Genomic DNA, 26,575 nt, shown 5'->3' on the forward strand with positions numbered 1-26,575 from the left:
GAAAGCCCATGTTTCTCTGGGTAGCTCCTAAACAATGACAAGCATGCTAAAGGTGCTGGTGGTAGCCCATTCCAGTCCAGGCAGGACTCTTCCAGCAAGCAGTGTTTGCTTGGGGGTTCCCCGCTGCTGGCTGCAACTCTCTCAGAGCTGCACTGTAATCTGAAGCCCTTTCCACACAATTCTCCCTTCCCTCTCTTCTTTCATGGATTTCAGACCTACACTGGGATCTGAAAGCTTTCAGGCTTACTCCTGCTCCCTCCCTTTTTATCTTTCCCAGTCATTTGCCCCTGTAAACCTCTTGTATGTTTAATGCAGTCTTGTCACCTGCTTCTTAAAGGTTCCTAACAAACACACACCTTGGTTATTCCAGGTCTTTTGCATTTGCATATATATTTTAGAAATCAACTTGTGAAATTCTACCCTAAAAAGCCTGATGAAATTTTAAGTGGCAGTTCATTAGCTCTATAGATCAATAGAGCCAATTATCCATGAACACGGTAAGTCCTTTTCAATTTCTTTCAGTAATGTTTTGTAATTTCTGGTGTAGAGATTAAATTAGACATCTTTTATTAAATTTATTCCTAAGTATTTTTGTTTTTGGTACTACTGTATGAAATTGTTTTAAAGTTTTTATGTTCCACTTGACTGCTGATGGTATATAAGAATACAAAAATTGGATTTTGTACAATTTAACCTTGTACCCTGAAACCTTGCTGAATTTATTAATAGTAAATACTTCCTCCCCCACCTGCTTAAACAAAAGCTTTTGGGGATCCCAGTGCTCTGGTAAGCATAAGGTGTGGGTAACCAGAGGTCCCCCAGTCAGTATCCCTCTCCCTGCCTGGAACCTCTTCACCTTCAGAGACAGCTTCTAGAAGTTGCCGAAGAAACCTCATACTCCAAGTAACAGTATAAGCAACCACTGTTCTAGGGAAATTGGTATTTACTGAGCACCTGCCCCCATATTTTATAGGCATCTTATCTCATTTTAGTCTATAAAATTAAAAAAGGAAACCACTGTGTGAGATAAGTAGAAGTAGCTCCATTTTAGAGATGAAGAAGTAGAGATTAAATCTCTTTGACCGGGTCTCAACAGTTGGTTTCTTTCTGAGGAAAGACCAAAATCCATCTGACTCCAGAGTACATGCTCTTTCCTCCCACCGTAAGCTGATTATCCTCAGGCCACACGGGCAGACAGATTTCAAAATGGGTCTCTGCTGAGGCCCAGGTCTTTAGACTGACTGTCTTGTGTTCATTCAGCACGTGGCCCGTGGGTCTGGAGGCCTGACTAGGCTCTGGTATTCCACCCCCACAATGCCTGCCATGCAGTCTGGTTTCGTAGCTTCCTGTTCCTCCTAAATAGCTTTGTGAGGATATCAGTAGCCTCCCTCTCACCCTGTCTGATAAACTGTGTGCAATTCTAAGCATTTTTTTTACTTCCCTGTTGCCTTTGCAGAAAACATCTCCTTGGAACCAGGTGGCTCAGTTTGCTTCTGTTTTTTTTTCTCAAGTCTGTGGTCACTTCTCACTCATACTCTGTCCTGATTCTTTTTGTATCCCCCTCTCCTTAATCACCCAGGTCATGCAGTCTATGGTCTCCAGATCTTCTGTTCTGTCCCTCTCTCATTCCTAGAGATGCTCTTTCAAGCACCCAGAGGAGCAAGAGCCCTCTAACCAAGCCTGCCAGTCACCTAAAGTTCTGACTACCAGGTTAACCTTAGTGTACCCATAAAACTATTATAATACCTTGAAATTTCTAATAGTTTTAACATCTAAATGATGTTTTCCAGATTGTTCCCCTGTCTTCCTGTACTCTCAGAAGAGTACATCTTTTCTGAGACCCAGTGTGTCTTGATTTACAGTTTGGGCAACGTATTTAACATCTCCAAAAAATGTTCTCACTTGTATGGACAATTTACAAGATCTAAGCCTTGTTGACAAACCAGCTACACCATAATTCCACCCACACAGGTAGCTAAGCCTTAAAGTTCTCTTTAGTTCTAGGGATCCCAGCATCCTTTTGGTTTTCTTTCCTTCTTCTCTCCCATATCCACTCACTGGGTCTAGCCCATTGTTTTCTCTGAACTAGTCTTGGATTAGGCTGTATCCTCCGTGACTACTGCTACTCTTTGATTCATTAGTCCATGGATTTCCAAAGACTGATCTTCTAGTTGTATTATCCCCCCCATCAGGGTCAATGTTACTTTGACAAAAGTATTTTTCTCTGGCACTGTTTAAATCATAGATAGTCACAATCTGTTGATATTACAGTGTTTGCATCAGCAGAAGGTTTTGTACCAGCTCTTCACTGTCTGTTCACTACATCCAAATTCCTTTCCCTGGTCTTTAGGGTTTTCTACCATTGTCCTATAGTACCAAGTTCATTGTTTATATTCTGCCTCAATGTGGAACTCCTTCAGCCAAGAGAGAAATGCCAGGCTGGCTTACCCTTCTACACAACCTGCCACTCTCTTATCCATGCTTGTGCCCATTGTTCTACACACTGTGAGGGGCAACTTTCTATCCATCTTCAATTTTTCCTTCAGTTTTAACCTAAGCTCTATCTTTTCCTATTTCTTCACAAACTCTTCCCTACCTTCAAGATATGTATTCCAGAGTAAATCTCTTATTTGCTGTTAGACTAGCCCTAAAGAGCAGAAGTTCCCAAATTTAACTGGAAATGAGCTTTTGAACTTCTTTAAGACAAGGATCATGTCTTATTTAACTTTATAGCACCAGCATCTAGACCAGTGCCAGGTACATCATTTGAATGCAATAAAAATGACATAAGTAGCCCTTTTCTTTTACCCAGCATTGCCAGATAAAAAGAGACTTTCTTTGTACTAGGTAGAAAGTAGAACTAGGCACGTGCTCTCCACAGCAGGTGTGTGGTGTCAATGTGCCAGCCATATACATCAATGGCACCACTCACCAGGCAGGAGCTCAAGCAGGGTGAACATGTCTGATTGGAGACAAGGACCCTAGGGAAGTAGAGGCATGAAGATTACTTCTGCACAAGCATTATTACTGATTTTCATACAAAAATTGAACCTATTATGGGCATTCTTTTCAGACTTCCTGAGCCGCCCATCAGCCCTCTGACTCACAACTGGAGGAATTAACTATAGATAACCCTGAGTAGGGAGGGAATGGAAAAAGAAATGTGAGGTTGCTTCTTAAGCCTCTTGGGAGCGTTAGCCTCTCCTCTGGGGAATGGGCTCAAGTGTAACAGTTGAAGAGCTCTCTCCGTATTCACGATGGTCATGCCAAATTCAAGGCAGACCACCTCAGAATCTGTATCTGCCTATAAATACCATCATATTTCCCAGGTGTAGGAAAGAGCCACAGTATTTCCAGCCAAAGACTTGAGTTTGAGTCCCACCTACATGAACTGTCACTTTTTTTAATGACCTTTCTAAGATTGATCCCTCTATCAGGGGTATTTGAAGAAGGGGCAACACCATAAGCCAGAGGGGACAGCTTACTGAAATCCTTCAACTTTGAAGTGACATCCTTGGGAGAAAGCTCTACTTTCTCTGTCATCTTCTCACCCCAACTCCCAGGCCTGCCCTAGCCATACCTGGGCTCTCCTTCCTTCACCTTAACGTGGTGGCATGTCACTTGACGCATTCTGGATCACGGTTTGGCTTCCGCTCTGCTTGTGCAGTCCCTAACTGTTGTGGCCTGGGTTGGGGTGGGAGGGGACACCCAGGAAGCCCTGTCCTCAGAACTGTTCATAGAGAAAGAGAACCTCAAAGAGTTCTACCCCACTTCATTTGGGATGTGCATCATGGCAAGAAATGGTGCCATGCCCTGTGTCTACCACAGCCACAGCCTAACTGAGCACCCACCTCTGGTTCATAGCCAATGGCAGCCTTGAAAACACAGGACCCGAGTCACTCCAACCAACAGAACCAGTGGTTAAGGAGACTCTTCTCTGAAAAGATGCCTGAATCTCTACCCTCAGCCCAACCACTTAGAGCTTTTGCTTTACTAAGACCAGAGGGACTATTTAGCATCAGTTTTAAATTGCAGCTTGTGGTACTGTGACACAAGGAAAGTACACGGGCTTGGGAGTCAGGATGTCCTGGGTTGAAATTCAACTTTGCCATTCACTGTTTAGGTAACACATTGGCAAACTGCTGGGTCTGGCTTTGGCATGTGTGAAATGGGGACACTGACACCTCTGCACAGTTGCCTTAAAGATTAAGCAAAACTGTACATTGCAAATTGCCCAGCCCTCATCAAGCACCTAACTCAGAGTGGCTGCTCTTTTCTTTTTCTCACTTCCTTCTTGCCAGAGAAAGACTAAATTATCCAAAGCATGGCTCATTTATAAGAGTTTTTAAAAAATCTTCCAAAAGGCCAATCATGTACTAATTGAACAAGTTCCTGCCTGATTGTTTCCATTCAGGCAGAAAGGTGTCCAGAATAAATGGATTCATTTGCAACACAGATCACCCCCATAGCCGGACTGCTTACAGTGTGCCTGACAGCTGATGTGTCCCCCTGGCGCACCCACACCAGATTCCAGCCTGAGGTTTGAAGGAAAAGAGCCATCTAGTTTGTCTAGGACTTTTAGACACTAAATAAAGATTGTGTTGGAAACTATCATTCGCAAAATTAAAACTATCCTTTTTCCTGGGAAGCTCTCACTGATAGAGAGCCTTGTTTTGATTTCCTCATTTATATTGAGACCAGTCATATGCAAGCACAGTGACTAGTGTGAATGTTTGTGTGTGTGTCTCAGAAGTAACTAATCCCAACACAGCAGAATGATTTGACTCAGTCTACAGCAGCCAGTCTAATCAGAGTATTTCATAGTATATCTCCCGTCTTGCAGGTGTTTGTCCATCTTTGTCAGATGGCTCATTCAGCCAGCCAAAATGATAAGCTCTACAGTCCCATTGACCCCCCTTGTTTCCTCAGGTATAAATAAAACTCAGAGCACGTGAAGCTCAAAGGACACAGTGACTAGATTTTAAGAACCACTGCAAAAACTTAGCTGCCACTTGCAATATAAATGTTGTCATACCTTTGCTTTCATTTTAAAACCCTTCATATTTTAGGAGACTACAGTACCGTTAAAACTGAAAACGTATCCAGACACAGCCAACACAAGTTACATCTCACAATTATTTATGCAAGTTTCTTAACTTTAAAGCCACAAACCATTTCTACAATAATTACCACACTGCAAGTACATACAATTTTAGTTCTGAAGGACAAGATTTTATGCTTCTCTGTGATTTCATAGTGCATTGCTTTAAAAGCATTTCGGCAATTCAACCCAAACACCCAACGAAATTTCTAACTTCCAAGCAAAGCCATCACAAAAATGAATTCTTCTGCCTGAAGTTCATAGTAGTAACAGAAATAAAGGTCATAAGCAGCTTTAAAATCAAATGTAATCATACTGTGCTGTTGAGGTGACTTTGCTTAGAGTAGCAACTATAAGTCCCAAAATTTCTGGGATTGTGTTGGTTTTGAATGCCCTGACCCATTACCAAGCTTTGTATTCAGACAAAGCTTTCCATTTTCTGGTTCCAAGAAGATGTCTGCATACAGTTCAGTTTAAAGAGGCATTTGCACCTCAGAAAGGGCACCAAAAAAAAAAAAAAAAAAAAAAAAAAAAAGAGAGAAAAGAAAAGAAAGAAAGAGAGAGAGAGAGAGAGAGAGAGACAAAGAAAGTGGTAAAAGCAGTTCTTATAAAAAATGAAACGATGTGTCACTATCTCAACTTGTCTTTATTGCAAATAAAATTTTCTAATCTGTTTTCTTAGATCTGCAGTATCTCTATGTAACATTGTTTCCAAGCTCAATTAGGAGGATTTTTATGTCACCCCCCCCATAAAACATCTCATTTTTATGCCCTTTGAGCACCCCAAGTAGGTTTATAATTAAGCTTGTGCTTAATTGAAGGAGTATAGATAAAATAACAATTGTTTCTCATTTCTAATTCCAGTTTTCTGTAAAGACATTTAAATCGTCAATTTCTGGGTACCTGAAAAAAGCAAGGTACAGATGCCTGTAATTTTTCCTATTTTTAGTTTTGGAATGAATCTTTTCTCACGGCAATTAAAGCAAATGAAAAAACCAGTCCTTGAACACTTGCAGCAAGACTATCACTTGCTACTGAAATTGACATTGGATTAAAAAGCTAAAGTTTGAAAGTAAAATTATTTTGCTACTCTTTAAATATTTAAGCAGTTTTAAAATACACTAGAAAATAAATACACTTATTTCCCTAATAGTGCACATCACTTGGGTGACATTCTGTATACTCTTATTTTTGCCACAATGTGGATTTTTTTCCCATCAGATGAAAACCTACAGAAATAAACGCTGAAACAAATAGTAGATTGTTCCCCTCCTTCCCTTCTCATGCCAATGAAATACTTCAAGTGAACTGTTTCCTGATCACAAAAATCATGGTTTTTTTTAAAAAAATCAACAAGCAGTTATTTAAAAGAATACATACTATTATTAAAAGTTAGCCAAGACCAACTAGTAAGACCTCAAAAATGAACATATTTCAAAGAATTTTGTTCTCTTCAATAGTTGCATGAGTTTTTTTTTTTTCCAGGAAAATGTGCAAATATCAAGGTTACCTGGGTCTGCTGGTCACTTCTAGTTTTTGGACTCTTGAAGATGGTGAGTTTTGCTAATGATGCGCGGCCGTTTAGGAACCGGGTGGCTTTTCTGGCAATCACTCTTTGTGTGCCATCTTTTATAAAGGTGCTTCTTGTTGCTAAGAGATCAGTTGCTTGGAGACCAAACCATTAAAAAAATATATATGTCAGGGGCCAACATAAATTATAACCAAATTTTTTTATTTCAGCTCGCCCTCTGAATGTTTGGCTTTTGTAATAGATCGTAGCGTACCAAGAGAAGCCAATTACTAATCACAAATAGAAAGCTGACCATGAGGAGGAGAAAAGATCTGTGTGTACGCTCCCATGAACAGAGAGTAATGCCATGCCTCCCTTCTGTGGAGGTACATCGTCGTCGCTGGGCTCTCTGAAACTTCGGCTCCTCATGGGGGGTCCTAGACAGATGCTGTAAATATAGATTTACACACACACACAGATAGCTGTCCCAGGGAAACTTGAGGGCAGGCTTGAGTATGAAGACATGGGAATTGTGGAGCTACTTTATAGTCTTTTCCTAAGGAAAATTAAGAGAAAAATGCTATGCTTAGGAAAATGTAAGTTGGAAATCTGAAGTGATCTTAGCCTTCAGCCAGATGTTTTTATGTGTGAACATGATTGTCACTGCATCAGGTTCAGTCGTGTACACCCGGGGCTTACAGGGGTGCTTGGATAAAAATCTCTCTACCTTTTATTTTCTCTCCTGTACTGAGATACAGCAATAGCTGAGAGGGAAAATACAATCGGTTAAGGAAGGTAAGGTTTGGCTTGGGGGGAGGTGCCTTTCTCTCTCTTTTCCTGGTGACACCGCCCCTTGAGACCCTCCCCTCAAATTTACTGTCGGCTAAATACTGTCCCACATAGGGATATTTACATTTTAGGAATATATTTTTAAACGAAGGACTCAAGTTCCTTTAAGATTTAAGGGAATAGTGGCATTCCAAGTTTCTTAACAGGTAGGATGCAAGATCTTTTGGGGCAAAATAAAGCTGGATGCGACCCTCCACTGGATAACACCACAACACACCTCCTTCTGCATTTCTCCTTCTTCTACCTCCCCCATTCTCCAAGGTCTCTGTGACTCTGTCCTGGGTGAAAAGCAAGCAAAAAAGAGACCAAAGACTTGGATTAAAATCAAAATGAGAAGTAAAAAGAGTACCTAGTGTCTTAAAGATGCGTGCCCTGCCTAGCCTCCAAAGTGCTTGCCATTCTAGAAGCCTTCAGTGCCCTAGCCTGATTTGGAAGGCGTCCTGGAATGAACCCACTGCACAGGAGAGGGCAAGGTGAGACCTGGGGGCTGGGGTGGGAGCCCAGCGGGAGGATGAGAAGGTTCTCATTCCACTTAGTAGTGCTGGTCACTGTCAGATTGGCATCTACCCCCACACCCCCAGCTACAGAGTAGATGGAAGACCCACAACCAGCCTGAATGTGAAGTAGAGACATATACCAGGAAAAAAGAACAGAATGATGCCCTGTGTACATGGGATGTAGCTAAGGCTCAGAAGAAATTTCCTCAGCAAGAGGACAGGAAACACTGACTTCCCCCAACCCAAGCTATGAGTCAAAACTGATGGAGACACCGATGATATCCACATTTTCTCTTAAAGTCTCTTCCTTCTAATTCCCCAAATTTCTCTTTGTGGCTTATATTTTGGGCTAGAAATGCAAGCAGAAAGGAAAGGCTAGGAAGGAATTAGCAGTGGAGAAGGCAAGAGAAATAATAATGCCTGGGTATACAGTTGGTGCTGAGGACATGCTAGGTGAAAGGATGAGAGGGAGAAGAGAAGGCTGAAAGACAAAAAGGCTGTGAACTTGACTTTATGTTCCTTGAGGGCAGAAACTGTCATATTCTCCTCTTTTCCCAATTCCAAGTATTTGCACAGGCCTTTTTTATTTAGAATGTGATTAAATGTTTTTGTTAATTTCAAAGTCAAAGGAGAAAGAGAGAGAGAAGGGATGGGTCTAAGGGGGTTGAACTGTTACTCCATCCTAAACCCCATGTGACTGGCTCCCTCCATCAGAGCCCGCTCTGCTCACATTTGTACTTTGGTCCTAGATATAAAACTAAAAGCCTTCCCTTCTTATCTATCCATCCGGATCTCTCCATTTTGGGGGGCTCTGGTTTGACTCTTTCTGCCTTGAGGCCATTTGCCTTGGACTCTTAGCTTTGACCTCTAGGACATGAGGTTCTACACCTCCTTTTGGCCACTTCCTTCCTATCAGGAGGTGACTCGGGCATCATTTTGGATACCAGTCCTTGGCCGGCTCCAGGCTCTCATCTGCCTGGGTGGAGGTGGGGAGAGGCCGGGATCTATGATGAGCCCTTTCCCTCACTCAGTGTGCTGTGGAGAAGAAAACAGGCTTGGACCCATGAGGGCTCGGCTTACAAATGTTCCAACTTGAAGCTTGGAGAAAAAAAACTGGTACAAATGTAACTGCATCAAGGAATGCAGTCCAGTGTCATTTTGGGGCTTGCAGTGTGGCAGGCCACCTGTCCACAGGTGCCTGGACCACAGCGCTCCCACATCCTGACCCACCACTGCTAGAAAGCTGCCCAGCCCACACAAGCGCCATCTTCCAGTCTCAGGAATGGGAAGCCAGAACAGTAGGCGCCTGCCTCCTGACCGAGGAGACAGGACAGTGAGAGACGACAAGCTGCATCCGGGGCATCCTCTGTGGAAGTGATTGCCACTGCAGCACCTCTTACTGGGGAAACCAGTGTCCCCTGATGCCACCCCAACAGAGCATCCACAGACCCTGGTGCTGTCTATTGCCTACTGCCCAACTGCTGCCTACTCCCCTAGGACTTGGCATCTCCCAGTGGAAAATTCAGCAGACACCGTTTTTAGGAATGCTCACACAGCCCCCTCACTATACAGCTCTTTCTACCTTAGGAAGGACCCGGTCCTATTCCAGGAAGACTCCAGTGTAGTGACCACAACTCTATTTCTCCAGGAAACTGTTCCTAGAAGAGGCCAAATGGCCTGAAAAGAAACATGACTAGGTAAGAATAGAGGCTATGCCAGATGTTTGGAGCACTCTCTGGAGATTCCTAGGGCAGCAAGCATAGTTTATACTATGCTTGCTGAATATAAGTGTATAAGACACTTATACCAAGCTCGGCCAGTACCACACAAGGGAGCGTTTTCCAGGCCCTTTCGGGGGCCATGTGCTGGACAGAAACCTACTCTGAAGAGCCAGAGCACTGTGAGCAGGAGAGGAGGATTTGCTTGAAGAAGTCACATCCAGACATTCAGCTCAGCAGCTCCTATGGAAGAGCAGGACTTGAGCAGCAGGGGGCAGCAAAGCACAACCGCCTCCTTCAGCTGAACCCTAGGGCAGCCTTGGGAGGCAGGTGGTGAGGCGCGGGAGAATTAGCCTCCCAGGGGACAGCTACTAGGCTTGTCAGAGGTACTGCAACCAAGCTTGCCCCTTGTCGGTTGCCTCTCTGAATTCTGAAAAAATCTTTGTCACAGTCCGCGGGGACCTCTGGAATAAGAAGAGCTGAGACAGAGATGCCGGAGGAGCAAACCTCAAGACACGTGGCAATGTCTGTCCTCGCTGATTTCACCCCTTTTTCCAGTTTGACATCATCCTTGCAGATGGAGTTCCTAAGACATGACACTTCATCTTCTCTTTTTGGCACCAGTAACCACAGTCTCACTCCATAGTAAGACCTCTAACCACCTTACTTGCCCCCATCCAGACTGCACCGGCTTTGTCGGGCATCAGTGTCTCCACATGCATACCCATCAGTTCTCGAATAACCACCTAAAGGGAAGGTCAGACTCACTTACCACTTGGATTCTTGGGAAAGATTCCCCCTCTCACCTACAGTGGGCCTGATCCAACTCTCCAGGAGAAGTCATCTATAACAGCTCTACCCCTCTCTCCTGTTGGGACACCTCTTCTCTCCCTTGTTCTCCCTTCTTACCCCTGCCAGAGAAAACCTGACTTCCCTCCTCACCCAAATCCCCAGAGTTCTGGTCACACCAACACCCTGGCAGCCACCCTGCCTCAGGGAGCTACAGCAACCTTTCCAGGAAGACCTCCGAGACACTCTCTGACATGTTGAAGTCCACAGTGAAGAGTGCCCCAACCACCCCTGGCCTCCAAAACAATCACAAATACACAACTCACCTTCTTAGCTTAGACATTCAAGGTGGGAAGCTCCTGGGGCTGTCGTTTGTATGATAATCAATGCAACAAAAATCAGAGCCTAATAAGCACCTTGACACACTCCAATTTCACTGCTTTTCTCGGAGAAAGAACCGTGGTATTCTCATAGATTGCTTGGCTCTGGTTGACCCTCTTCAGAGCTGGTAATTTACCTCTGGTTGCTGCCTGTCAATGTTCAGGTATTAATTATGCTCATCTATAAGTAGTTGACTGAGTGAGAAGAGACGGGGGATGGGGTGGGAAACAGGAGCAAATGTGATATGGTAGGGGAAACATGAAAGAAAACAGGCCAAGTGTCCTCTTGAATTTACAAGACACTGTGTCCCCATGAGTGCAGACCTTAGTATTCACACTGAATCAATTCCACAGCAAGTCACCAACTTCTAAGATTTAGTAATCCACAAGATAAAAAATTGGGGATAATTACTAAATTGCAATACAATTATATGCCAACCATGGTGTTTTAGCAAAGCATAATAATTAAAATGTGCCAAATTTTTGCTTGTAAAGCAAGTTAGTGTCCATTCTCCTCTTTCCTGACCTGTGCAATCCACCTCCCCTCTTTCCACCTGTATGGCCCGCCTAACACCTCTCATTTGCACATACATTTTCTCTCTTCTACCCCTCCACACACCATAGCTCAAATCTGGGACATCTTTAGATGGGGTGGGCTAAAACAAAGGCCAGGAAGCACTCAGTTAAACTGTCTTCAGGCACTGGTTTGTCTGGTTTTTGTTCTTTTCCCCTGGAAGGTTGATTCCTCCCTGACTCACAGCAAGGTGCCAGTCGGCCAGTGGGGTACAAAGTGTGTATTCCATTTAGCACGTTGCATATCAAAGTCAAGTGTGCCCTGACTACTAAGCATGGCCAAAGCCCATGGCGTAAGGGAAGTCTCCTTGGACGGCAAAAAGGGAATCCTCCCCAAGAAAAACAAAGACCTTCCCACCGTCAGTACCTCCTTAAGAAGATACCACCACCTCCTCCATCCTACTTCCACCCCATTCAGGGTTTCCCAGCTGTTTTCATTCTGCAGACCTGTTGCTTTGTACCTGTGCAGCAAGGCAATCTGATGAAAATCACCCAGAAGGAAAGAAAAGGCAGGAATTCATTTATAGGAGGATACACTGGCTGACATACAGGTGAGAAGTTGACCCCTGACCCAGGAGATCTTGAGAGAAGTAAGCCTCGGCAAATTCAGAATATACCTTTAGATGGCCTCTAGATGGGACAGGAGGTCACTCTAGTCTTGCCAAGGCTGATTCTAGAAGAAGGAGCTTTTGGCTGAACCTACCCAACACGTTCATATGTGAGGTGGGTGGGGTCAATAGAAGGCAGGGTCGGCAAGACTAGAGCCACCAGCAAGTGTCCAAACCTGGACATGACTTATCCAATGATATTCTGCAGACCTGTGATGCACATAGTGATGAGTTCAAGATTTAAAATTTTAATCTAAAAATAGGACTTTAGGAATGCGCAAGAAAATTCATTAGTCCTTCCCTTCTTGCCTATCTTGTTCTTCCCAGCATCCCCGGACACACCCAATCAAAATAATGGAGGATATATCCTTTCAGGAAAAACAACTGACGCTCCTCAGCCAAGAAAGAAGAAGGCTAAATAAAAATTGCTTGGGGGTCCTACGCAACTGTCTTACATGCTCTGCTCATGTACCCCAAAACCTAAAATCCAATAAAAAATTAAAAAAAAAAATTGCTTGGGGGTTCACCCTATTCTCTCCCACAGGCATTGCTAACGCAATGCGAACCTGGATACCTGTGTACCTCTGGCAAATCAGGCAGGTCTGTTTGGAATTGGCCAGGAAAGAGAGCCCACCTGAACTTGAGGCCTCTACAAACCAGGCTGTCTCACATGCTACAAGTGCCACTTCCTTGAAGCTGTGGGGGCCTCGTCACACTCTTGGAGAGCCACAGCTCAGACATTGGTATCACTGCTGTGCAAAAAGCAGCCCCTCCTACACAGTCTTTGTCTCCTAGGCCCAAACACCTTTCCCCCTCACTCTGCCCTGGCCAGGTCTCCATCCTATTACCCTCAAATGGCCTCACTTTCCCTCATGTCCTCCAACTAGTTGTTCTGTGAAGACCCCTAAAATAATTATTAAACTGACTCCTGGTTTTCTTCAATGGTCTGGGGCTAACACTACAAAATGAAACAGAAGCACCACCTCCTTGGTGCCTGACCCAAAGCAGTCCCAGGTTGCCAGCCAATTTTATTGGCAACTAAAGTCTTAGAGGTGAGTTGAAGGTGGAATGTTCAAAAGTCCAGTATCTCAGTGGAATAGTCAATGGATGGATAAATTTGATGTGCATAAGCTAAAGAGTATTATGGGAGTAAAACATGAATAACAGAGAGCTGCTTTTGTGTATTGCTTTCAAAGCACCATAAGTTTGATTACATGTCTTAAGGCACTGGATTCTCTATTTTCCCCAGTCTAGCTCTCCTAGAGCAATCACAAACCTCTCAAGAGTAAGGACCATGTCTTACTCATCTTCCTATCCCTGGCCTGCTGGTATCGGTAGCTCTCCATAGTTGTGCAGTGATTTTTGAATGAATGAAACTGCTTACCTTTTGCATCCTGTCCCCAGCCCCTACCTTCCCTGGCCCTCCTCAGGTCCTGACAGCTGAGTTATCTGTGTGCTCAATCCTGCCACACTCCCAGCCCAATCTGGAGACAGGAATTCTTATTCAAGCTGCCACTGCTCTGCTCACTGTCCAAAGTGTGGCACCAACTCCCTGCCCACGCCCCACAGTCCACCCCTGGGGCTGGCCACTAGTGTTCCACAGCTGCTACTTGAGTCACAGCTTCTCCACCATCCCACACCCTTCGGGGGTTGCTGAAAACTGGAGTCTTTCACCACAGGGTTCACCACTGCGTTCCTGGTTCATCTAATGGAGCTTCCTCATTTCAGATAAGCAGTCTGGTCCAGCTCCATCCTCTCACCCTTTGGCACGCTCCTGTGGCCCACTACAAAGTGTCTGCTTAGCCTTCTCTTTTATTCTTATCCCCACTCACTCTCCCATCCTTGCTTTTTCCTGAAAATCAGAGCCTGGATCTGACCTCCTGGCCCCACAGCCTGCTCCTTGTTAAATGCAGCCTGTCCTCAGGCATGACAGCCCTGATCTGGGCTCTGCCTTGCTCCTCTGGTGAGACACCCTTCCCCCATATCCTACTGTCTATTACAAAATTGCATGGGGGATCTCTGTGCCCTTCACCCTCCCAGCCGGCCCCACCTCTAGCATCTAGCCCACCGCTGATGATGAAACCCTGCTGTCTCCCAGCCTATCTTGCCAACTTTCAGCATGAGCAAGAGATCTATAATGCGGCAGTGACCTCCCCACACACAACTGCATTCCGACCTCCTTCTCAAAGTGCCAAGAGAAATGGTGAGCTAAGTGCAGGGGGTGGGGTTGTTCTCAAATGAGGTCATTGCTACAGATCTAGGGTTTTTGGATAGTTGCATTCTTTGTGGAAGGACAGGGTGGTGGGTTACAGGTCCCCAACAGGCAGACATGCTGAATTGTCTGAGAATCCTACTCCCTGTGGTACTGTATTTTTTTTTTTCAATGAAGGTAATTTACCTCATGCTTTCCTAATACACAAATCTTTACATTTCAAATGCCTTGTTAGACTATATACAAGATTTCAAAGACATCTTAAAATAATTCCTTTTCAAATCATAAATTTGGGAAGAGGGGTCTAGAATAAGCAAGCTGACTGGGCCACTGCTTATGCCATTCCCAGCACAATTCTGGGCATGGAGCAGCTCTCCTGCCCTTGACTCCTGCTGCAGGCTTCACATTCCCAGAGCCACACTCTCATCCACAGGCACATGAACTTGGCTCTGCTTGTCATCAGTCTGGGTTCCTTCCCATAGGAGGCTTTTAAACCAACCTGTCTCAATACTGGCTGGGTCCTTTGGGGCCTTCTGCAATGCTACAATGACAGGTGTTTGCCTATAGCTTCCCACTGTGCCCTCTTTTCTCCCCCACTCTCCTGCCAGCCAGGATTCCTGGGCATCCTCTCCCTGCCCCTTGCCAAAGAATTTTCTCAAGTCATTCATCTCTTGTACTGGGAGGCAACTCTCTTACCTTCTCTGGAACTATTTGCATTTGAAGCCTGTTTGGAGTGAACCAAGGACTGAAAGCTCACCCCATGGAGGGAATTTTTAATATTTAAGGTCAAAAGGTGGGGAGATGAGAGAGGTCTGGGATACAGTGGGAGGGGCTGGGGAAAAGTCTTCTACACTACATCCTACACTACATTCATGGATCCAGGCCCAGCAGAGGCAGGTGAAGGCCAAGCCTGAATAGCGTCCCAACCTCCCACATGACCCTGTCCCCCACTAAATGCCAGGCCTACTACTGAGTGAGTGGAAGTGATATAGCAGGCCTGAAATGAGGCTGAGTTGCAAAACCCTCTTTTGAGTGTGGTCTCCTCTGGAATTGCAGCCCCCATGAGCCCACACTCCCCTAATTTCTCAGAGTTTCTATTTAAGGTTCTGTTCAGTTTCCCAGGAACTACCTGGGAATGAGGCATCCTGTCTCCATTTGCATAGTGCCTGGCATATAGTAAGCACTCAGTAAATGTTAGCTATTAATAATAAAAAGAAGAAACCCAGGATAGCATCCATGGAATGCTTGCATAGATGTTGCTAACAGCAGACCATGGAGGTGAACAGCAAAGTTCTCAGCACATGGTGGACCATTCATTTACTGTTTCTGAACTGGAGGAAGTTTTGCTTCTTTAAAGTGGAGAAAGAGTGCCTTCTGACAAAATGATAAGAGCCGTTTTTTATTCCTAAGTCTTCAGAAGAGTGAAAAGGGTTTTCCATGAACTCACTACATATCCTGTTCAATGCCTAAGATGGAGATTTACACCTATTTTCTGTCTTGGCTGTGAAAATTTCACTGGGCCAGGTTATATAGAGAGCTTTCATAGGACCTGGCACTCTCTATGGAAAGGGGTAAGCATAGGGAGGTGTGTCAAACTAATTAAGCAGGTACATGCCTAAAGCCAGGGAAGATAAAAAACGAACAGTTGAGGGGCCACCCTGAGCATTAACCTAGAAGCCCAGGACCACTGCATTGCCTTCTTCCTCACCTTCAAGTTGCTCTATACATAGAGGTTGAGATTTTACTTCTATTTCCCAAGACTCTGGACTTCCAGCTGGTGCTCTAGAGCTGCCCTGGCTTTTAAGCATCTTGGCATGGGACCAGTCATTGATCCTTCTGCCTAGGATCTTTGGCCTGAGGACCAGAGCCCAGCTCCTAGGAATAGGTGAAGCCCCATTTCTCTTTGAGCATCATTAGGGCCCTAGACCATTGCCCCAACCTCCAGATTGGAGGCTTTCGAATAGATATTGGCTACTGTGGTTACCCAACCCCCTTGGATTCTGTCACTGAGGTCCCAGTAGGCCACGTGATTGAGCCAGCCTAAGTTTGGCAGAAAATTAGGTTTGAGGCAGAGCATTAAAAACCTTGAAAGTAAAGGTGTGGAACTGAGAGTGGGGGCACTGGTGCTTTTTGGGTAGGAATATGATCTGAAACATGCTTCAGGCAGTAGTGGCAGGCAGAGAGGATCAGGTGGGCAGAGCCTAAGGCAGAGAGACTGGTTGCATAGGCCCAGATGACTCCCCTCAATATTGAAAAGAGAGGACCCACATGAGAGGTGTTTCCAGATAAATGGGCTGGGGGAGGTGTAAGGGAGGAGAAAGTACATTATTACAATGAAAAACCAGATGATTCCAAGCCCACTGTAGAGGGGAAAGGTTCATGCTAATAAGAAATAGGGAAGGAGACCAGCATTTGACAAGTGCTTATTATATAAAGAGCATTGGCAGCATTCACAGAACATGAGAAAAAAGGACTTCGTTTGAAAGGCCACACAGAAAAGTGTACAACTAGGTTTCAACCTAGGTGCATGACCACACCATCTTGATGTATTTGTCCAAAGAAGACACAGCAGGATCAACATAGACAGGGAAGATGACAGCCTTGAACATGTTGAAATGTGGTCATCAAGGACTGCACATGAGATTGGCTGAGATGACTCTGGGAGTCATCACAGAGTAGTTATCATGGAAATCCCAGGAGTGGGTCAAATCTCCAACACAGAAGATAGAGATTAGTGAACAAAGCTCAGGTTAGAACCATGAGCAATATGTTGAGCTTAGGCACTAATGAGCAATACATTCAGCTTAGGCACAGAAAAGCAGCTGTGAGGGTAGAGGTAATCTGGAGGGGTCATTTAACTGGAGTCCAAGGCAGAAAGTAGAAAAAAATGAAAGAGAAACCATCAGCTTAGAACACTTTACACTGACAAATAGGGTGGGAAAACAAGAAAAGGCCTGCTGCTTCAGCAGTCAAACACACTGTGACCGCTCGTCAGTCAGCCACTCAGTCAGTCAGATGCAAGGCAGAGAAGCTATTGAGACAGCAAGTGTGGACTCTTCTTTCAAGAAATTTGGCAGTCAAAGAAGGAGGAGAGCCCCAAGGAAGGTTGAAGAAGGTGGAGGAACTCTTCTTTGGACCAGCCTAATAATCGAATTGGACAGGTGTAGCCACTCTGCTCTCAACCTTGGTGATGATCAAGAGGAGAAATCATCCCCATCTAGGTTAATTATTTGCCCTGAACAGACTGCACCTTAGTGGCAACCATAATAATTTATTTCAACACAATGCTGGGCTCCTGGGCATCATCCAGTCCAGCCCTCCGCTCCCCGCTGCAATGGGATTGACCCAGCATGTGAAGGCAAGGTGCCTTGTAGATCCCGCATCTATGGAAAGCTTTCAGCATTTTCAAAAACTGACAATCATCTCTGCCACAGGTTTAGTCTGTCCTTTGGAATATGCCTTTCAAAGGTCTGGAGCCTATGAATTGGAAAGGCAGCTGTCTGGGGAGAACAGCATTAAATAAACCTCAGAGGAAAGCTTCCTTCACTTGCACAGGGGACCAAGCAAGCTGAAATCCTGCCCCTGCTTTCCTGCCAAGCTTTGTATCCATGTGGATGGGACACCTTTTCCTAAATTGCACAAAGGAGTACAGGGTAGTGGGGGTCCTGCCTATACACTTATACTGGGGGAAGGTTAGGGTCCTTCTTCATGGGTGGAAGATAGTCTTTTTTCTTTAAAGAGAAGACATTTCCTTTGACTGGGCCCTTTAGTGGACACCTGGTCCCCAAACACCAGGTTTCGCTGCTTAACATTGTGGGGCATGCCTGGGAGAACATGGACTGAGTGCTCCACTGCCCATGGTGTCTTGGGTAGAAAAGGCCAGCCTCCAAAAGAAGTGACTAAATAAAGCCAGGGAAAGGACAGAGACAACTGGCTGAGTGGTGGGAACAAGGCTTAAGGGTTCAGTGCCTTACAATAGACTTTGGGACTTGGTGGAAAGGGAGGAGGTGAGGGACAAAAGACAACACACTGGGTACCCTGCACACTGCTTGGGTGATGGGTGCACCAAAATACCAGACGTGCTACTAAAGAACTTGTGCATGTAACCAAACACCACCTGTTTCCCCAAAACCTGTTAAAATAATAATAAAAGAGTTCAATGCTTGGTGCACAGTATTGTCAACTGCAGAATTTGCACAGTTGTAAACCAAATTATTAGCAAGTGTGAGCTAAGAACTCCCTGGAATGAGCCAGCTGAGACGAGACTCCAAAAGGTTAAATCATGTGAAAACTCTTTAAATGGAACTACATTTGGTCAAGAACCACTTGTGTAGGGTATGTCTTCAAATCAAATATTGTTGCCATTTGCCAGAGAAAATGTGCTTTAATTCCTTGATGCAAAAGAATGTCTGATACATTGTATAATGAAACTAGAATAATTGAGCTACTTGTTCCTTGCAAAGAGCTCTAGCTGAATACTCAAAATTCTTTAGCAGCTGAGTGGGCTTGGAGTGAATTAACCACGTGTTTTTTTTTTTTTTTTAATTAATTTGAGGTAGGACACAAAATTTACAATAGAATTTTTTGTGAAGTACTGCTAAAGGCTTTTTACTCCAAGAGGGATCATACATTATCCTTTGTTGACAATGCCAGGGTGATTCAGAAGGACAAGTAAAATGTTAGCCAAGGCATTACACAGGAGAGCAGACCAGCCCCACCCGAGCTCCTCTTCTCTCAGTTTCCTTAGGATCCTCCATTACCCGCTCCCCTCTATCCCTCCACCCAGCCTATCATTCCTCTCTGTGGAGTTACTGCCAGATTGCCTTGTCTCACTGTAACTGGAACATCTATTTTCCCCATGAATTTGTGAGGCCTGCAAAGGCAGAGACTGTGCCTTACTAACGTCCTAGTCCTCAAAAGCACACAACAGAGTACGACACCCAGGAGGCTCTCAGGAGGCATTGCTGTTGAGTAAAGACAGCTGGGGTTAGGTAAGACACTGTGGAATATAATGGAAAATTCTATTGAATGGAATGTAAAGAAAAAACCAAGTCCAAATTCAGAAAGACAGATGTGGGGCAGCACTGAAGCACAGTCTTAGTGTCTTCCCATCTCCTGTGCAGATAAAAGAACTTGCAAGTTAAGCTGGTTCCCTCAGGTCCAGTTCTGGATGACTTTGGGCGAGCTGGCCAAGCCCTTCCCTTATGAAGCCCAGGCAGCACAGAGGTCTGGGGAAGGGCAGAGAAGAGTGAGGAGTGAGAGAAGTGACACAGTCAAATGTGGCCAGACCAAGAAAGGCAGGTGAAAGAATGTCTCTGGGAGCACGTGAACGTTCTCAAGAACGCAGTCAGGTTGAGGACGACAATGACCAAGGACAGACTCCTGGATTTCCAGAAGCTGCTTGATGATTCTTGCATACATTCCAGAGAGGGGAGGCTAGAAGCTGGATGGCAGGGAGGCCAGAGGGGCTGAGGCTCGGGACAAAGACCGCATCTTTCTAGAGCCAGCATGAAGGGGAATAGGTGGGGACAGCAGCAAGGGGAGGTAGGCAAGTCAGTTGGGGGCTGGGGAAGGGGACAGAGGCAGGAGCTTTATTTAGGAGTAACCCTCTGGGCAGGGGTTTTTGTAGAGAAGGCCTTGAGAGAATCTGAGGAGGAGAGGAAAAGTGTGTTCTTCCCTTGAGAACTGAGGGAAAGAGAAAGGAATAGATGTTGATTTGACACGCTTTTGTGAGTCTTCTACCTCTCCCAAGTCAAGGTGGCACGTGGGAGCATGGCAGGGATGGAGACCTTCACAATCACTTCTCTGCAGTGTGGGAAGTTTCTAAAAAGAACAGGCCAGCACTCATGTGGGTCCGTGGGCCTTTATCAGAAGACACTTAAATTGGTGATCCCCAGCACCAATCCATGGGGCCAATGTATGTGCAGGGGGAAACATGCTAAAATTGCAGACAATTAGGAACATTTTTCATAGTGCTAAATTCAGTTTAAAGGGTTGTTCCTTTATGCTGAGGTTACATTCTTACTTTTTTGCTATTAGCATGCTTCATGTTTGCTGAACATTAAACAATGATGGTAGATTTGAGTTTTTTCCCTTAATGTCCTTACTTAGCAAAATTTAAAAATGGTGTTCTTAGTGGGTCCTCCCACCACCATTTGTTTTTCGTATTCCTGTTTGTAAAAGAAATTATTGGGGAGCAATTGCTCTAAAACTAATGTTTATACACCTTTACAGTTTTAAAAGACAATTTTTAAAAAATGAAGTATTTTTGAACACCCAAGGAGAGAGGTTTCTGGTTTGCTCTCCTGGTTAGGATTTACAACCTCATGCCAGTGTACCAGTTGGATTGCAAACTGTTTCCTGTGAGGCCCTGCTTAAAAATGGGTAGGGGGCCAGGACTTTTTGACTCAACTGTTTCCAAAAGGGCCAAGTGACGACTTTTGCGTCCGTCTCTCTCTAGAGACACCCATGAACAGGTTTGAGTTAGGAATAGGTTCATGCAGCCCTGGGATCCCAGACCTTTAGACCTGGAAAAAGTTTAGAGTTTATCTTGCCCACGTTATTCTGATGGAGCAGATTTACTCAAGGCCATGCAACCAACTGGTGGCAGAGCCGAGACAGGCCCAGACTCCAAACACCCCACGCAGCTCTCCCTCATCTCCACATGGGCCCGACTTAGGGTGACACCAGCCTCCTTTTCAACAGATGAGCCTCAAGCCAAAAGACAGCGGCCTTTCCCAGTGTGCTAGATCCACCAGGGGAGACAGAGTCCCACGAAGTAAAGCACATTTTCTCCTTTGTCATAATGGCTGTTTGCCTCAAGCCTTCAATCCCTTCCTGATTGTGTGACTCAGAGCTGCTGCAGCCTCTCATTCCCCTCCAAGAGGGGCTTCTCTTTCAGTGACCCACGGGTCAGTTCTAAGACCCAGGCTCTCATAAGCTACCTCAGCCTCCATGATTTCAACAAGGCTTTCCTGCAGACACCACCACTGCTCTGCTCCCTCCCCTGTCTCCCTCCTTGTTCAGTGTCTACCCCAGTAGGGTTATCTTGTCTCTAGTGAACTCTATCTGGTGTGGGTCCCAGTTCTCCTGTATTGACACTAAAATTCTCATTTGTAGTCTTCGAGGCTGAAAGATCACAAATGACAAAAACACCCCTAGGCCTGGTGGGGGTCTAACACAGTAACCTCACAATATGACTGTAGGGACGTTATGAAGGAGGAACATTAATATTTGGGCTTCTCTGAGGAATGGGGGAAGACACAGGAAAGCTTCACAGGGAAGACATTGAAGAGCTGGGTGTTGAAGCAGGAGTTACAGGTAGGGAGAGGACCTTCCAAGTCTGGTTCCCTGCCCCTGGGTATTGAATTTACCCCAGAAAGCAAAGCAGGAGCTGGAGGAGAGCACTGCATCAAGAGCCCAGGAGGACTCACCAGCTGGAATGCCGCCACTCTTGGGGTGGTATAAGAACCAAATGTTCCTTCCTTACTGATTTGGAATATGCTACCAGCTGATATTTCAGAGTTAACTGTCCACTGACTCTAACCTCCGCTGATTTAGTATCCTGATGTCTTGAAAGTTCCTCTGTGTTTGACGCTTGTTTAATGACCTTATTAGAGTTCATAGAGTAATTTAGTTTTATGGAGCCCATGCTATGAAAAATAAAGTGTAATAAACGAAGCTCATTGAAACAAAAAAATCCAGAAACATATTCTACTGATCTTTGTGAAAAGATCACTCACATAGGAAGCAGAAAGAGTTGGCTTCTAGCTCTGGATCAGCTAAGTGCCTCAGCCCTAAATCATCATCCACTTTACTTTCTCATCTGTAGAAATTTCTAGGGAGGGAAAAAGCAGACTAGATGATTTCTAAGGACTCTTCTAGCTTGGCCATTTTTAGGATTAAATTCAAGGGGTTACTTTTTTTTTTTTTTTTTTTTTTTTTTTTTTTTTTTTTTTTTAAGAAAGAAGGAGAAAGAGAAATGGGGAGAGAGAACAGGAGTCTTGTTCTATTGCCCAGGCTGGAATGCAATCTAAAAATAGGGGGGTTACTTTTTTAAGCAGCAGTGCAGATCATTCCCTTCCATGCCCATCAATCATGTTTAGCATTTGCTTCCGTGGCTCTGAATTCCCTGCTTTCTTAGGAACTCTTAGCATTGGTAGTTTGTTGACTTAAAAATAACTCAACTGCTGCTGATCATCATCCTACATTAGCTACTGCTGAGGAGGAGCCAGCAGGGCTGAAGGAAGTTAGAAAAAAGAAGCTGAGTCTGGGGCAAAGAATCACCCCTAGGATAATGGGATCACTGCTTTTCCTTAAATGAGCAAAGGAGGCCTGAGCTCATTGCTAATGTGAGCTTGCCCACATAGCTAGTGGGAAGTTGGGAGAGGAGTGACTGGGACCAGGCACCCCACCTGCCATCTCCATACTCCATGAAGGTTTGCTGGAATTGGCAAGGGCTTCTGCCCCAAAGAGCTTCATAGAGAGGTGAGGGGCCTTCTGCCAAGACACAGGACCCTTCCTTCTGAGGCCCTGTGTACTCATTTCCATTGTTGATGGGCATCTCCTGTCTGAAAGTATACTGGGCTTCTGGCCGCCACCAGGGATTCCATCTGATCCCTGGTTTACATGGCTTTCTGTTGAGGAAATAAACTCACACTCATCCCTGCCTCCAACAAGACAAAGGCAATTCATTCATAGGAGCTGCTGCCCAGCTGACAGATGTTTTGGCCTTCTTACTCTGCAGCCAGACAGGCTGTGACCCCAAAGATGAAAGGCTCTGTCACCCATTCTCATCCCCCGTTAGCCACTTGCTACCCAGGATCATTCCATGAATTTTGACATTTGTCTTTCCTCCCCTACTCCTGCCTCCACAGCTCTTAGTGGCTCTTAGAGCTGTTTCCAATGTGGCCTTTGGTCAGGACAGCTGAAGAATGGAAAAGATGGGCCATGTGATCAGGGCTGCCTTGCCACAGCTGCTCAGATTCTGTATCTGCAGACCTAACTGTGCCTTTGCAAAGAAAAGGCCAAGAGGAGTGTTTTCGTGCAGTTCCGCACACACAGAGAAAGCAAGCTCAGTGAGAAGTTCCTATACAGGGATTTAATGGCAGGTGAAAAAACAAGTGCCACCATACCAGCTCATCCTAGCCTCAATGCTCAGCAATCTCCTACTAACTTATTCTCAGCCCAGCAAGGAAGATGAGAACTTCACTAACATGCTCACTTTTAGAGTGTAGGGGAGCACCCAACCAAATGGCTGTTGGGTCCAGAGGAGGGAACATTGACCTCTCACTGGACACTGAAAGATCCTCAGAAGAGGTGGCATTTGAGCTGAACTGAGAGGAGAGGTAGGATTTCACTGGGCAGAAATGGGGATGAGAGCACTTTCATTCATGCAGTTACATTTTTTTGAAAGCAAGAGAATGCACAGCCAATCTGAGCAAGAAGAAGAGTGAAATGGCAACTGGTCTAGGCAGGACCAAACCACTGTCGGTGTGCTTCTGCAGCGTGTCCGCCAGCCCCCTCCAAGTCCTGAGCTACCAGGAAGTACTGACCCGGGTTTGAGTAAAACTCTTATTTAGATGATTTTCTTCATAGAAATCCATCAAAAGCGTTTTTTTTTTTTTTTGGAAGGAAGGAAGAAAAGAAAGAAAAAAAAAGGAGTGAAGGAGAGGAAGAGGAAGAAAAAGAGGGAGAGAGAATGGGAATGTTGCTTTATTCTAAAAATGGGTATCAATAATGGCCGATCAATATTTTGTGTATTTAAAGTGGAGAATGTATATTTTGTGTATTTAAAATGGAGAGCTCTCCCACCATGCCTGCCAAGCCTGGAGCTCCAGAACCCCCTGTGCCAGCAGCCTGCTGCATATGAGCAGTACCGGCAACAGCTCCTCCTCCAACCCTGCACTGGGAACCAGCTCCTGTTGCCTTTCCCTCCTACAAGGAATACGCTTGCCCCCAAATTATAACCCTATTTCTGTGCCTTTCTTCTTATATCAAATGCTTGGGGATCCCTACTCATGCAAACTTTTTAGTTTAAAAATATATGGTAATGAGGACATTGCTCAAAGATAATGGTGACCCAGCGAGACATAAAACAATGGTAGGCCCCAAACTGAATCTGGACACCAAAATTATTGAAGGTCAGCAAAGTGTTTGTGGAGAAACAGCAGGAAGGAAAAAGAGGTGAGCAGAAGAACAGGAAGCTAAGAAAGGGAACCACCTTTCCAGGGAAGACAATTATACCAATAAAACAGGGTGGTGGAGAAGCTGTCAAAAGAGAAGTCAGATCCAAAGGGGACTGCCACGTTGAGCATCAAAGAGGTATTTTGCAGGGGATTGGAATGGTCATAGGAAAACTGGACTTCTGAAGCAACCTACTGCAGGTCAGACAGAAGCTGGAGAGACCAGCTAAACATACAGCTATGTGAAGAAATTCCCCAGAAGGCAGTTTCTCACACTGGACTTGGCTGTGTTGCCTCCTCTCTCTCATACCCTGAGATTCTTCGTACTCCTCTAGTACTGTTCTTGCCCCTCAAAGGCAGCCATTGAGCATAAAACTGAAATAGCATGAAGTTTTCTTTCCAAGTTAGATCAACTTAGCCTTTCTGGTCCTGACTTGACCAGAGGCAGGCTTCATCTCATTTTGGATGCAGGGACTGTACCTCTAAGACCAAGGCTCCTTCCACCAAGCCAGGTGCATAAAAAGTGAAGTAGAAAATGAATGCTCTTCCCCTCCCAAGGGGTCTTAGGATTGGAGGCCAGAGTCCTGCATATTGACATCTACCTGGGCTGATCCCCCACATGCCTTCCTTCTCTTCTTTTTCTGGCCATCCAAGATGTGCTACTTCCTCTGGCCTGAGTCTGCTGCTCTTCATCCTTTGATCGACTAGACCTGATTTGTCTGTCAGCTTCTATTTTGTTCCATATCACTGGGTTGCTTTGTCTTTGCAAGGCTAGGGTTACTCCTGGCTAAATTCAGCCCATTGGGAATGACTAGAATCCTGGGAATATACTGGTTATGCTGGGATTTAAAGGCAAATGTCCATAGCATGTGGTACCACCAAAGATCAAGCAAAAATTATTCTTGAAATTTGCACAAATATTATGAAAAGAGTTAAGATTTTGGGAATTATTTCCCTGTAAGAGAAAAAATTTTTTTACAAGATTTCTGCTGTAACTTCCACAAAATGCAGAGCTGCAATTCTAGAACAGTAACAGTGGGGGAAAAAACTGGGTACAACAAAGCATAGGCTTCTTAATTTCCCCCTTTATCGCCCAGTTACCTCATTTTGATCACTGAGTTACCTAACTACCTTCCTGATCATTTTCGGGATTTCTCATCAAGTAACCTCATTTCATGTTCTTGCCATCTAATGTCACCGCCAGTCCTTTTTCTCACCTCTACCTACCCTCATACTTTTTATAGTACGTGTCCATTCTGGCTCTGCTGACAGGCATGAGCTAGTCAATAATCGGGAACTATCATGAAAACAGTCCTGGGCATATTCACTTTGTGGGGTTTGCCATCCACCATTCTCCTGTGAATTCCCCCAGAGGGAATTCAATGACCAAAAGGCCTTGCCTAGTCCCAAAGGTGTGTCATTGGCTCTGCCTGTGAATTACAGACTCATAGAATCATGGGGCCCAGGGTTGGTTTAACTTGGTCAAATCCAAGTCTGAGTTCTCAACTTTTAGCCAATTACTCCTCCCAAACAGCAGCCTATTTTCATCAGGGCAATGGTAGGCAAAATGTTAAAGCAGGCAATGCGTGATCTTTGGTGTCCTCTTACTAGAGAAGGTGGCCAGGGTCTCCTTGGCCTCTTACCCTTCTCCATCTTTCCCCCCTCCCTGAAGCCCTCACAGATCAGTCTCAGACTGAAGGTCTGGCTCCATAACTAGCACCACCTGCCCGTGGAAATTTTCCTGAGATCTTCATAGGTCCAGCTCAAATGTGACCTCCTCTGACAGGCCTTCTTTGATGTTCAATCCACATCTTTCTCTCTTCTGAAGTCCCACAGCCCTTGAAATTGCACTGGCTATATGCAGTTGGCACTTTTTGCCACTAGACAATAAGCTCCTTGAGGGCAAGATCCATGTCTGATTCATCTCTGGGTCCCCTGCAGGGCTATGTCCTGTAAACTGTGAAGGGGGCTCAAAGGCATGGCTGGGTAAGGCATGAGGCTCTAACTCTGCCAGTATGCTACAAGGAGCTCAGGCTGGGAGTCTCTTTCTTCCTGAGGCTGGTAATTTCCCTTCCCAGTCAGTCTCACTCCCAACCCTGGAGGACCTCTCTCTTTCACGGTCTTCAACCAACTGTCACTGGGTGACAGAATCCT

The 26,575-nt window shown here is 45.1% G+C and overlaps 1 protein-coding gene and 1 long non-coding RNA gene across 25 annotated transcripts in view; one reads left to right on the forward strand and one right to left on the reverse strand.

Moving 5' to 3' along the window:
- LOC118144843 (uncharacterized) overlaps window positions 1-26,575 on the forward strand; it is a 236,035-nt gene that overhangs the window by 185,400 nt on the left and 24,060 nt on the right. For 15 of the 22 annotated variants that reach the window (XR_013520983.1, XR_013520990.1, XR_013520987.1 and 12 more), the window contains one exon: window positions 6,587-6,654. The exons of 2 other annotated variants lie outside the window; for them this stretch is intronic. This is a non-coding gene — a long non-coding RNA (uncharacterized LOC118144843). Of the gene's footprint in view, window positions 1-370; window positions 498-6,586; window positions 6,655-7,721; window positions 7,934-26,575 lie in introns of those variants that run through there. 5 more of the 22 variants (XR_013520981.1, XR_013520997.1, XR_013520978.1 and 2 more) reach the window with 3 other exon arrangements.
- The window catches only part of CYP19A1 (cytochrome P450 family 19 subfamily A member 1), a 95,716-nt gene that overhangs the window by 52,823 nt on the left and 16,318 nt on the right, over window positions 1-26,575 (reverse strand). Inside the window, exon 1 of one of the 3 annotated variants that reach the window (XM_009005416.6) lies at window positions 6,612-26,554. The exons of 1 other annotated variant lie outside the window; for it this stretch is intronic. The gene's annotated coding sequence lies outside the window, so the exon portion shown is untranslated. Of the gene's footprint in view, window positions 26,555-26,575 lie in introns of those variants that run through there. One more of the 3 variants, XM_009005419.5, reaches the window with a different exon arrangement.

This window comes from Callithrix jacchus, chromosome 8 (genome assembly GCF_049354715.1).
Source record: "Callithrix jacchus isolate 240 chromosome 8, calJac240_pri, whole genome shotgun sequence".
In the NCBI taxonomy this organism is placed as follows: domain Eukaryota; kingdom Metazoa; phylum Chordata; class Mammalia; order Primates; family Cebidae; genus Callithrix; species Callithrix jacchus.